Here is a 13,481-nt window from a genome sequence, read left to right as displayed (position 1 = left end):
AAACCACAGGCAATCTCAATCTAGAGCAGGGGGGGCTGCAACAAAACTACCCAGGACGGTCTGAAAGGAGGGGGAGGCCAAGAACTCCCGCCACGGCAACCACTTCAAACCATTTCTATACCCGAAGCCCCTGGAGGTCATGACCAGATCCTCCATCTGGCATATGAAATTAACCTTCCTCAGCCACACCGAGACAGGCGGGGGCACAGCCCGACGCCAAAAACAGGGGATGGTAGCCCTGGCGGCGGTAATGAAGTGAATCGTGAGCGACCTCTTGTAGGAGCCCAGGCTAGAGGAGCCGTGGTGTAGAAGCATTGCCTCCGGGGAGGCCTGGAAGGAAGGGTCATCAACAGCCCGTATCACCGCGGCCACAGCCGCCCACAGGGGTTGCACCAGGGGGCAAGACCACCATAAGTGCATGTAGGACCCCTCAGCAGATCCACACCTCCAACACAGGGGGGAAACCTGTGGAAGGAAGCGATGGAGCTCAGCGGGTACCCGATACCACCTGGTGAGGAGCTTATATGCCGACTCCTGCAACCTACTACTAGTGACCCCTCTAAGGGCGAGTAATATCATCCTATCCCAGTCCACGGGTTCAAACGACAGGTTCAGATCCCTTTCCCACAAGCTGAGAAAGTACGGCTTCCTAGGGGTACGGTGAGCCAGTAGGAGTTTGTATAGCGTAGAGAGTAGGTGGGAATGCCTAGAGGGGTCCGAACAGAGCAGCTCAAACGGCGTCAGTGGTCTAGTCAAGTCGGAGGGAGGGGACAGGGAGGACAGAAAGTGCCTAATTTGGTGATAGAGGAAAGTGGCCCTAAAGGGGACCGGGGCATCAGGTATAAAGTCCGAGATGGGGCGGACCGAGTCCCCGGTAAAGAGGTGCGAAACACGAAGTACCCGCTCCCGTGCCGGCAGGAGAAACCGTATGTCCGCCTGGCAAAGGCCCGGAGGAAAGTCGGGATTAGAGGAAACTGGGGACAAGGGGCCAGGACAAGTCGCGAGGGGATACTTAGCGAGGGCCCTCCAAAGGACACGGAGCGTCGGGGTAACGGTCGGGTGATTAGGGACAGCGGGCCGGCCATGGCGACGGGGCAGCCATGGGACGGCAGCGATCTCCAAGGGGAAAAGGGAGTTTTCAATGTGCACCCATTGTTTGCGGGTGCAAGACGTCCACTCCGCCACCCTCCGAAGGTGGGAAGCGACCCAATAGCCCTCGATGTCCGGGAGGCCCAGACCGGCCTGTTCCTTAGGACCAGTCAGGTAAGTGAAGGCCAACCTAGGGGAGCGATTGGACCAAACGTAGCCCGTGAAAGTCCTAGTCCACTTCTTAAGGCACGATTGCGGCAGATAAACAGGAAGGGTCTGGAGGAGATATAGGAGGCGCGGGAGGATATTCATCTTAAGGACTCCTACCCTCCCGAACCAGGAGATGTGAGTAAAGGACCATTTCTTAAGATGAAATTGCTTTTTTTGACCTTAGGCAGTTTTTCCAGCCTTTACAAGTTAGAAGTTTCACCCAGCTAAAAGGGATTAGGATAAATGGCAAGTATCTGCCCTCTCCTGATGTCATTTACTTGGTAGACCCTTTTGTCTCTTTTCTGTGGTTTGTAAGGCATGCTTTATTCCGAATGTCTGCTCCTCTGGGAAGATTGGCCCCAAATGATGGTGCAAATTGTTTGCTGTTGCTTTTGGCACGCAGGATCCAGTTGATGCCTTGGGTATGTTTGTAATGGCATGTTTGTTCCAAATGGTGTAAAATTCAATATGAACCAGTCCAGGACTTTGTTTTGTGTGAAACTATTTGTTTTCCGCCTATTTCTCGTAGGACACACAGATACTGGGTCCATCCTCTGCATTGTAACTGTGGAAAAAACGCCATAAAAAACGCCAAGGCAATAAACCCACATGGCTTTTTCATGGCGTTTTTTCTCTCCCATAGACTTCTATTGGAGGAAAAACGCCAAGATTTTTTGCAAAAAACGCCAGAGTGTGAACATGCTGCGATTTTGAAAAACTGCCACAGAGCCCAAAAAAGCAGAAAAACGCCAAAGAGGACTGAAAAAACGCCAAACAGAAAAACGCCAAGTGGAAATGGCATTTTGCGATTTCCTATTGAATTACAGCTAACATCTGGCTGCAGCCGTTTTTCACAAAAAAACGCCAGGTGGCGCTATTGGCGTTTTTATAGGCGTTTTTAGCAAAAAAAACCAAATGGAAACCTAGCCTAATGGCAGTTTATTCATGATTAATGTGATTTATTATACCTGAGTTGGGATCACCAATAACGGTCCTTTTTATGCGTTGAGTGTGTGGTATGTTTATCAACTGTTCTATGGGGAATAAAAGGAATCGTAGTCGACAGGATCCGAACCTGCGCAGGGAGACCCCAACGGATTTCAAGCCCACCACCTTAACCACTCGGCCACGACTACCTTACGACGTGATAGGTTGATTGATTTCAGGGATTGTATTTCTAGCTAATATAACAAGGGAATGTTTGGAAGATCTAAAGGGGTAGTAGAAGTATTATTAACCACTCATCTACAGACACGCCAGAAAGCTTGTTTTTCCCTCAGAAATCTCATGGTGCTTCCACAACCACAAGGAATTCTGGGTAGGCACTTGCAAATACGGTAACAATTATCACCTTTGCCTCTATATCCAATTTAAGTGGAAGGGTTTTACATCACCTTTACCCACCATAACTTATGTAATGAAAAATCTAAAGAGAATTGATTCAATCTTCCTGTCTCAAGTGGTTCGTTCAACAGGCTCTTCAAGTGGGGAGTTTCAGAGTGTGCTTCCTGTGCCAGGGTGTCTGCCTCAGAGTGAGTAATGGCAGTTTATTTATGATTAATGTGATTGATTATACCTGAGTTGGGATTGCCAATAACGATCCTTATATGCGTTGAGTGCGTGGTATGTTTATGAACTGTTCTCTGGTGAATAAAATGCTTCGCAGTCGGCAGGATTCGAACCTGCGCAGGGAGACCCCAACGGATTTCTAGTCCATCGCCTTAACCACTCGGCCACGACTACTTTACGACGATGCGAGTTGATGATGCGAGTTGATGCGAGTTGATGATGCACCAATGTATACCTTTCCCTATTAACCATCTGTCTGAAGCAGTGTTTCAGGGATTTTTTTTCCAGATAATATAAAATACATCGTAGTCGGCAGAATTTGATCCCGCGCGGGGAGATCCCGATGGATTTCTAGTCCATCGCTTTAACCGCTCGGCTACGACTACTTTACGGCGATTTCTGTTGATGATGCACTAATGTACACCTTTCCCTATTCACCAGCTGTCTCAAGCGGGGTTTCAGGAACTGTATTTCCAGCTAATATAAAATGATGGGTTTTCCATCACCTTTAGATTCAACCTTCCTGCCTCAAGTGCTTAGTTCAATAGGATTTTCAAGTGGGGAGTTTCAGAGTGTGCTTCCTGTATCAGGGTATCTTCCGCAGTGTGAGTAATGGCAGTTTATTTATGATTAATGTGATTGATTATACCTGAGTTGGGATAGCCAATAACGATCCTTTTTATGCGTTGAGAGTGTGGTATGTTTATGAACTGTTCTCTGCTGAATAAAATGCATCGTAAAGGGCGGGATTCGAACCTGCACGGGGAGACCCCAATGGATTTCTAGTCCATCGCCTTAACCACTCGGCCACGACTACTTTATGACGATGCGAGTTGACGATGCGAGTTGACGATGCACCATCTGTCTGAAGCGGGGTTTCAGGGATTTTATTTCCAGATAATATAAAATAGACCTTAGTCGGCAGGATTCGAACCTGCGCGGGGAGACCCCAATGGATGTCTAGTCCATCGCCTTAACCGCTCGGCCACGACTGCTTTACAGTGATTTTATTTGATGATGCACCAATGTACACCTTTCCCTATTAACCAGCTGTCTCAAGCGGGGTTTCAGGGATTGTATTTCCAGCTGATATAAAATGCATAAAATGATGGGTTTTCCATTACCTTTAGATTCAACCTTCCTGCCTCATGTGCTTCGTTCAATAGGATTTTCAAGTGGGGAGTTTCAGAGTGTGCTTCCTGTATCAGGGTATCTTCCTCAGTGTGAGTAATGGCAGCACCCCATTAACCATAACTATCCCTAAATTAACCCTATAGACCCCATTAACCATAAGTGCCCCTAAATTAACCCTAAAGACCCCATCAACCATAAGTGCCCCTAAATTAACCCTAAAGACCCCATCAATCATAACTGCTCCTAAATTAACCCTAAAGACCCCATCAACCACAACTGCTCGCAAATTAACCCTAAAGACCCCATTAAACATAACTGCCCCTAAATTAACCCTAAAGACCCCATTAACCATAACTGTCCCTAAATTAACCCTAAACATCCCATTAACCATAACTGTCCCTAAATTAACCCCCACCTCCCCTAACTTTCAGCAGCCCAAATATTAATGTTATACTTAGTGTTAGATGAGTTGCTGAGCAGTGTGGATGCTATAAGGAAATGGGCGGGGCCAATCAGCAGTGTGACTGTAGGGAGGGACTGGGAAGTAGTAACTTCAATGACTCGAAATGAACCGATTCACTTTACTGATCCACACTTCCCATCACTAATACAAACCCTATATTTGCAGGTATACATCAATAATGTATGGAAACTGGCATTGCAGGTATAGATCAAAAGAATAACACACAAACCCAGTTTTGCTGGTATAGATCAACTGAAAATCACATGTTAACTCGGCATTGACGGTATAGATCAAAAAAACAGAATCAGACATACAAATCCTGGAAACATAGGATAGCAGATACAGATGAACAGAATAACAAACAAACCCAGCTTTGCAGGTATAAATCAACTGGAATTCACATATAAACTCGGCATTAAAAAAACAAAAACTAAATTACAGACATAGATCACAGGTTGCACACCCCAAAGGCGAGCCCCGGGGTCCACATAGAACTTGACCAGCACCCAGATTACACACACAATCTCTCCCTTTTCACTATCTTTCTTCCCCCTTTGCAGTTCACTTAGCATGCTGAAGTCCTGCAGTGGGAGCGCAAGGGCTCTGTCTCGCTGCTCTGCTACAGAGCGTGCTGCTTCACTGATGAGTGCCGGACTATGATGTCATATTCTGGCGCTCAGCATGAAATACAAAAAACAAAAACTGTCTGCGCTTCTTACCCTAATAAAGTTGGCAACAAATATATAAACATAATATAAATGAGAGGTTTTGGTTATATGAATTGGCCAAAGCACAGTGGCGTCTCCAGCTTTCATATTTAGGGGGGGCACATGGGGGGCCAATTATAAAACGGTACATATACACTATATATATATATATATATATATACATATACACACACACGTTAGACGTGCATTTTTAACTACATAATATGTACTTATCTCTTTGAAGTTAAGACCGTGATTGAAATATGATTTCAAAATAACTGCTAAACCGGCAGTTATTTTTCATTCTTTAATATTAGCCCCTGCTGACAATATATAGAAATATTACACCCTGCTTTCGATATATATTAATATTTGAGCCTGCTGCCAATATATCTATGAATATTAGCCCCTACTGCCAATATATATTATTAGTCCCTGCAGCCAATATATATTAATATTAGCCCCTACTGCCGATATATATATAAATACTAGACCCTGCTGCCGATATATATTAATATTAGCCCCTGCTGCCGATATATATTAATATTAGACCCTGCTGCCGATATATATATATAGTATTTGTCCCTGCTGCCAATATATATATATAAATATTTGCCCCTGCAGCCAATATATATAAATATTAGACCCTGCTGCCAATATATTTTATAGTGAAAAAATTGGACCCTACCCAAGCATTTCCTTGGGCCCCGCTCAACGCTCCCTTGCATGCAATCACTCCCTCCGCTACCACACCAAATAAAAAAAATATTTGCCACACTGACTGCAGATCAGGGGAAGACCATGAGAGTCAGTCCTGCACCGTGACATTGAGACGTCCTCTCCGCTGTAATCATCCCCAGAGTCCCTTTGTCCCCTCATTCACTTAACCATACCACTCTTACTTACACCCTGTAGTTCAAGTATAGATCAAATAAACAACACATGGAAATACCTTGTATTTGCAGGTATACATAAATAATGTATGGAAACATAGCATTGCAGGTATAAACCAACAGAACACACAAACCCAGCATTGCAGGTATATATCAACTGTAAATCACATGTAAACTCAGCACTGAAGGTATAGATCAAATAAACAATACATGGAAACAGCACTCCAGGTATAGATCAACTGAATAAGACATACAAATCCTATATTTGCAGGTAAACATAAATAAGGTATGGAAATATAGCCAATACAGACAAACAGAATTACCCAAAACCCAGCTTTGCAGGTATAAATCAATTGGAAATTATATATAAACTCTGCATTAAAGGTATAGATAAAACCCCCTAAATTACAGGCATAGATCACATGCCAAAGCCAGCCCTGGTGTCCACACTGCCCACATAGAACCTGACCAGCACCCAAATTAGACATTGTGTCAACTTTGTCCCCAAACAGCTGAACGTACGCCATGTTTGTCATATAAACACACTATCTGTGCCATCTTTGTCCCCATTGCCTAAACACCCTGCTTATACCATCTGCTTTTTTGACAAATCAATAATACACCTATGATTCAAACACTTTTACAGTCACTCACTAATTCACACAATCATTTATCCTTTCACACAAATTATTTACACATATTTGTTAATGCATCCACACATTAATCCATTTATTTTCTCTCTCATTCTGACTCTTTATTTCAATATTCTGCCTACCCTTCTTTCTCCCTATCTAACCCCTCTCCCTCCCTCCCTACCACCTCGCCCTCCTTATCTACCCTATCTACCCCCTCTCCCTCCCTATCTACCCCTCTCCCTCCCAATCAATAGTATCTACCCCCTCTCCCTCCCAATCTATCCTATCTACCCCCTCTCCCTCCCAATCAATCCTATCTACCCCCTCTCCCTCCCAATCAATCCTATCTACCCCCTCTCCCTCCCAATCAATCCTATCTACCCCCCCTCTCCCTCCCAATCAATCCTATCTACCCCCTCTCCCTCCCAATCAATCCTATCTAACCCCTCTCCCTCCCAATCAATCCTATCTACCCCCCTCTCCCTCCCAATCTATCCTATCTACCCCCTCTCCTTCCTATCTACCTCTTCTCACCCCTCCTTTGAAGTTCACTTACCTTGGGCTTGTAGAAGTCCAGCGGTGGGTGGTCTCTGTCTCCCTGGTTCTGTTGCAGTGTGCGCGGCTTGAAATGCCGGCACTGCGACAAGGCAGAGGCCTCGCGGAGAAGACTGAGAGACGCCGAACGGTTGCTGAGAACTTATTCCTCAGCGACCGCTCGCCGCCTCTCTCTCTACTCCGGGTCTATTTAAAAAAAAAAGACGGCGTTTCAATTGGGGGGGCACAGCATGATGTAGGGGGGGCCATGGCCCCCTCTGGCCCCCCCGCCGACGCCACTGCCAAAGCATAATTAAGCTCACCCGCCACGTCAAGGCACACTCTCAATAGGGTGAGAACCTACTCTCACCTCCTACATAGTGGGCACACAAAGCAGTTTATACTGCTACCAAAACCTTATTAATGTGTTGGGGAGGTGCAATTAAACCTCCTCCCCATTAACCCCTGGACAGCAAGCTGCAACCAGACTGATGAGAAGCCAACAACCTCAAATATGTGCAAACAGGGAAAAGAAAAAATGTTGGTGCGCTAAGCTAGTCACAGGCTCAAATAATACAAATGTATAAAAACAAATAAATATAACCAAAACCTCTCATTTATATTATGTTTATATATTTGTTGCCAACTTTATTAGGGTAAGAAGCGCAGTTTTTGTTTTTTGTATACATTGTACAGCCAATTCACTGTTATTGCAGCATGCTTACGCCTGTTTAGTAGGCCTCGTATTATACATTTGTATTATCTGAGCCTGTGACTAGCTTAGCGCACCGACATTTTTTTTTCCCTGTTTGCTCAGCATGAAATGCCAGCACCGCGACCAGCACTGAGGTGAGTGGTAGCGGGGAGCAAAGGGCGCTGAGCAGTTGCTCAATACTTTTTCATGAGCGACTGCTCGGTGCCCCGCTCCCTACCGTCTCGACGGGGCCCTGGCTTTAATGGCCAAGCCTTGCTTTCTGCTTCCGGGGCAGCATCACCGCTCACCCCCTAGAGATACGCCACTGCAACCTGTTACTACCAAGGTGTACCTAATAAAGTGGGCAGTGAGTGTATATAGAAACATAGAAAGTTACGGCAGATAAAAACCATTTGGCCCATCCAGTCTGCCCAACCTCTGAATACTTTCTTTAGTTTCTGGCCTTATTTTATATCTAGCTTAGCCTTATGCCTATCCCATGCATGCTTAAACGCTTTCACTGTATTTACATCTACCACTTATGCTGGAAGTCTATTCCATGCATCCACTAACCACTAGCATTTCCTGCTACTCTACCTATCCTCTGTCTATATATCAAGCTGTATTTCCCCTCTATCCCCTCTGCCAGCATTATTTCCTTTCCATACCCTCCCGCAGCAAATCCCCTTACCTCCCTGTCCCTTGCTCTGCATATATCTGGTGTGATGCTAATTGGCAGAAGTGCAGTGGATAATGGGGGATCTGTGCAGATTGAGCTCAGCAAGGGTGAGGCGGCCTATCAGGTCATTTTTCTTGATCCATCTAATTCAGGATGCTAGAGTTGTCTTTATTAATATAATAATATATTGATGTTCTAATATATCTTCATTTGTTATAGGTTATACATATAACATGACAACAACATCTGGTTGAATTTGAACACCTGGATTAGCAGCGGTTCCTGTTCAAAAATATTGCCACATTTGTGAGTTAATAGCCATTTCGGAATATTCATAGGGGCAGCTGCATCCACAGTATCAATTATTGTTATTAGTATTTTTTTACTTTATTGGTTTGGTGTGGAGTACTATTATTTTTTTATTTATATATATTTTTTGCACATATTGATTTTTTCTGATTGTGTTATGAGAATTTGTCATCTTCACTTAAAATCATGGATGGAACATGTATACTTTATATTATAAATTGCTACTGTCACTTTAAATGTTTCACTTTCGGGAATGTGAAATCCTGCCTATGTAATTAATTTATAATGTAATTAATTTGCACGTGTATTCAATTTATACCTGTATTTGTATTTATCTGACACTTTATGGCTTGATAAAGACCTCTAGGGGTCGAAACGTTGCCACTGCTTGTGTGTCGACATTAAAATACCTCACAACTTGAAGTGCTGAGCCTTCGTTTGTTTCTTTGTTATTAAGGGTCGTGGTGGAGCCCGGCTCATGCACCTGTTGAATTTTTTGGCGCTGCTGACTACCTCTATTATTGGTACACATATAAATGAGCATCCATCTCACTTTTAGCTCACTAATTAAAACTTTATTTGAACTCATCTGAACATTTAGGTGTTCCAAGTAATAAAAGAGGAAGCTCTGCAAAGGAGAGCAGAGGGTGACTTGTATCCAGCAGAAAGATGGTTTGTGTCTGGATAGATCACAGATGTTAACTACTCTCGGATGATTTTGCAGCACAGGCAGAACCCTAGAAGCTTTTGGAAAAAGGCTCTCATCCTGCAGGCAAACCTCTGTTTCTTGACCCCGTCGTCTGCTGTTGCAGGTGTTGGGCACACATGCGCAGTGGTTTTTGAAGTGTGCATCTTCTTTATCTCTGGCTCTTTAATGCCCTATGTGGATGGCTTTGAAGGAGATTCAGTTTCTATCTTTACTGGAGCCAGTTCTGAAGAGCTGTTTGCACTGTTTTCGATATCCCTGCGCAAGCCACAAGGGCATTTTGCTGGAGCATAGGTCTTTGGGGGCCATCGGTTCTTCTTATATATTTCTAGGAGGGCTTCTTCAAGCAACTCCTCCACATTTCCAGTCTTGACGATGTTGTTATCATCAATGAACTGGAGCCGCATCAATGGAGTTGCCAGAACCTTTCTGTCGATTGAACCGATCGATTTAAAATACGCACTGCCAACTGGACCAGTTCTGTCGCCAAAATGCCTGGCGCTCCCTGGTGTCCCACATTGGCATGCAGGTTTTTGCTGAGGCTCTGGTGATGATGTTGTTATTGCTGCGTCCACATTTCCAGTCTTGACAATGTTGTTGTTATCAATGAACTCGGGCCACATCAATGGAGTTGCCAGAGCCTTTTTGTCAATAGGGTCGATCGATTTAAAATACGCACTGCCAACTGGACCAGTCCCTGGTGTCCCACATTGGCATGCACGTTTTTGCTGAGGCTCTGGTGATGGTGTTGTTATTGCTGCGTCTTGCTTTACAGCGCGCGATCTACAATAACAGTAAATCACCACAAATACCAGAGCACATAGCAGCGTGATCGGCAGCGGCACTATGGCAATGAAGAGTGCTTCTGGCTGGTTAAAAGCACAGTCATCCATGATCCAATGATCTACCTAAAAGTTGAAGCAGATAAGGTGTTTAGTGTTTTGAACAAGGATAACATGTGTGCGTGTTGGGGGAACCTAACTAACGATTATAGCTCATCTAAGAAATTATTTTAACTACATAGCATGTTCATGGTATATATAAAAAAATGTAATGTAAAGGTAATGATGTATTGATGTGTGTTCAGGAAATTTACATTTTGTTCTAAAGCGACTTGAATCTATCCCAACAGCTTAAAGTAACAAAGACAAGGAGGGTTAAAAGGGGTGAAGAGTAACAATATTGCATAACCAGTATCATAAGCATAAAGTGAAGAAGCCGCCAGTAACCCAGACCGTATTCTTCTTACCTCATAGTGCCACTCTGATGGGAAAAAAAAACACCTTTTATGCCTTACAGCAGATAGTGTCAACCAGTAACGCAATAATCTTTTCAGTGCAATAATGTCAAAACTATTAATTGTCAATAAAATGCTTGTCTAAAAGTACGATATTGGTATCTTGCAATTAGAGTTACAAAACTCATGTTTATCAGCAAACTTGTGATTAAGCATGGCTCGTGATTATCCTTCCTGTGTGGGGATATCAGCCAATTAATTATGTATTATAAATAAATTAATAAATATAGTGGTTTCATACCTTCCACTGCAGTAGTATAGAAAGAAAAAAAAAACAACACAAAACTATCTGTGCCTTTCAGTGCATTAATATCAGACAATTAATTACTGTATTGAAAATTATCCTTTCAGCGTAATTGTCAAATATATCAAACCGTTGATTATGATTATATTCTTTTACAGATATAACTGATATTTTGATCCCTCAGAATTTTAGTCACTTTTTTAAATTCCCTTCTCTTTTGTCTGGTATCCGATGATAAATTTGACTTTGTTTTGAAATTTGATTTTTTTGGAACATAATTACTTGAAGCCTTTAGAATTTTTTGGCGCATAAAAAAAGTTCAAATAAATGAATAATTATGTCTCTTGGCATTGATTCTGCAATATTCTTCGGTTTTACAGTTCTATGCACCCGTTCTCTTACTACTTCTCTTTCAGCTCCTGGAATATCTGTGTTTTTGAACAGTTCCTGCAGAAAGCCTCTGTTTTATTTCCTCAGATATACCACATATTTCAAGATTTCTCCTACGTGTTCTGTCTTCCGTATCTATCAATTTTCGCTCTAAAACCTTGATTGTACCCTCTTTCTGACTGAGTTCGTCTTTAATAGATTTTATCTCAAATTCTAAATATTCAGTTTTTTGCACGTTTAGTGTCCGGCTGCATCTCCTGATTACGGCAATACCACACATGCATAGCTTTTGTTTGTGGTTTCCTGGATATTACGGGGCACAAGTTGGACCATGCACGTTATACATTCCAGACGGGAAATTTTCAGTTTTTTTTATTGGCCAGATGTCTCATTAGGGCCTGTTTAGAACCCCCTAATTCTAAATACCCCATAAAAGTATATATTTCTGTAAAGCAGACAACCCATAGTATCTCATCAGGGTCATTTGGACATATTTCATAGAGCCAGTTGGCCATCAATCACTGCCAAAGTTGCCTGTAGCATCAATCTCCTGCTCTTTTTTCAGTAACACTTCTGTGTCTAATTATTACAGAAACACCCCACGTAACAAAAAAAAAAACAACCCCAAACATACACGTTCATTCAAAAACCTCACACCTAAACAGTCTCCTCACACACAATCCTGGGGATCCCTGGAAGGCTCCGTTCCATGTTTCCATATCCTGTTTTGGATCTAAATGGTTTTACATATGTTAGTGTCTGTATGGGTAGGTATGTGTGTCTGGGCATGTTAGTGTATGAGTAGTTTAGTGTGAGAACTTGTGTCTTTTGTCTATGTATGTTCATGTGTATCTCTAAGTATGTTAGTGTGTGTGTGTCTGGGTATTTTAGTATGTGAACATGTGTCTTTCGCTATGTTAGCATGTGTGTATCTGGTTGTGTTAATTTTAGTATCTGGGTATGTTATTGTGTGAACATGTGTCTTTGGGTATGTTAGTATGTGTGTCTGGTTGTGTTAATTTTAGTATCTGGGTATGTTTGTGTGGGTGTATGGATGTGTGTTTTGTGGCATTACTGTAATCAGGAAATGTTGGCAAATATAAATTGTGTGCTCAGCAGTGGCACCTTCTGCGTAGAAGAATTCCTAAGTGAAATTGCCAAAAAGAAATTTTAGTTTTAGTTTAGTTTTTAGATAAAGCAAATGATATTAAGATTCTTTGCAAGAAGAAACCAAGGGTGACATCTGGTGGCTAAAAGAAGAGTGAACGCTGAAGTCATCAGATACCATAATGTACCATTAGTTTTCCTAGATTCTTATATTACCGTATTTGCTCGATTATAAGATCCCCCCCACACAAAATTTGAATATTAATTTGGGAAAAAAGAAAAAGCCTGAAGATAAGACGACCCTATAAGAAAAAAAGTTTTACTAGTAAACATCAATTCACATGTGAACTATTTTTTCATATTAATAAAAACTATGATTGAGATTTTTTGTTTTTATTTCCTTTTATTTGCCAACCTACTCCCAGTTATGCATATCTGCCCCCCCAGAAATGCCTTTTCCCCCTATATGCCATTTTCCACCAGATATGCCTTATACCCCATATATGCATTTGCTCTGAAAAAAACCTTGTCTTATAATCGAGCAACGGTATTTAAAGTCTTGTAGTTTAAAGTGACCTCAGGCCTATCATGCAAAACCCCTCAATCAATCACATATCACAACTCACTCCGCATCACTGTGTATTTGGGTCTGCAGAGCTTTGCTGTTTCACGTGGAGCATGAGGTGGGCTGCAGGTGGTCCGACTGCTGTGAAGTAATACATGCAGGAGGGCTTTCCCAGAATGACAAGACTATTCAATATACTTTTAAACACAGTTTTGAAGTGACCGGGTGCATTAATGAGAATAACAAAATCACGCTT

The 13,481-nt window shown here is 42.7% G+C and overlaps 1 non-coding gene across 1 annotated transcript; it reads right to left on the bottom strand.

The window, feature by feature from the left end:
- Positions 1–2,353: 2,353 nt before the first annotated feature.
- On the bottom strand, positions 2,354–2,435 carry TRNAS-UGA (transfer RNA serine (anticodon UGA)). The gene has a single exon. It is a non-coding gene; the product is annotated as a tRNA-Ser (tRNA).
- Between the last annotated feature and the right edge of the window lie 11,046 nt (positions 2,436–13,481).

This window comes from Spea bombifrons, chromosome 2 (genome assembly GCF_027358695.1).
Source record: "Spea bombifrons isolate aSpeBom1 chromosome 2, aSpeBom1.2.pri, whole genome shotgun sequence".
Classification (NCBI taxonomy): domain Eukaryota; kingdom Metazoa; phylum Chordata; class Amphibia; order Anura; family Pelobatidae; genus Spea; species Spea bombifrons.
This window is presented reverse-complemented; position numbering and strand designations above follow the sequence as displayed.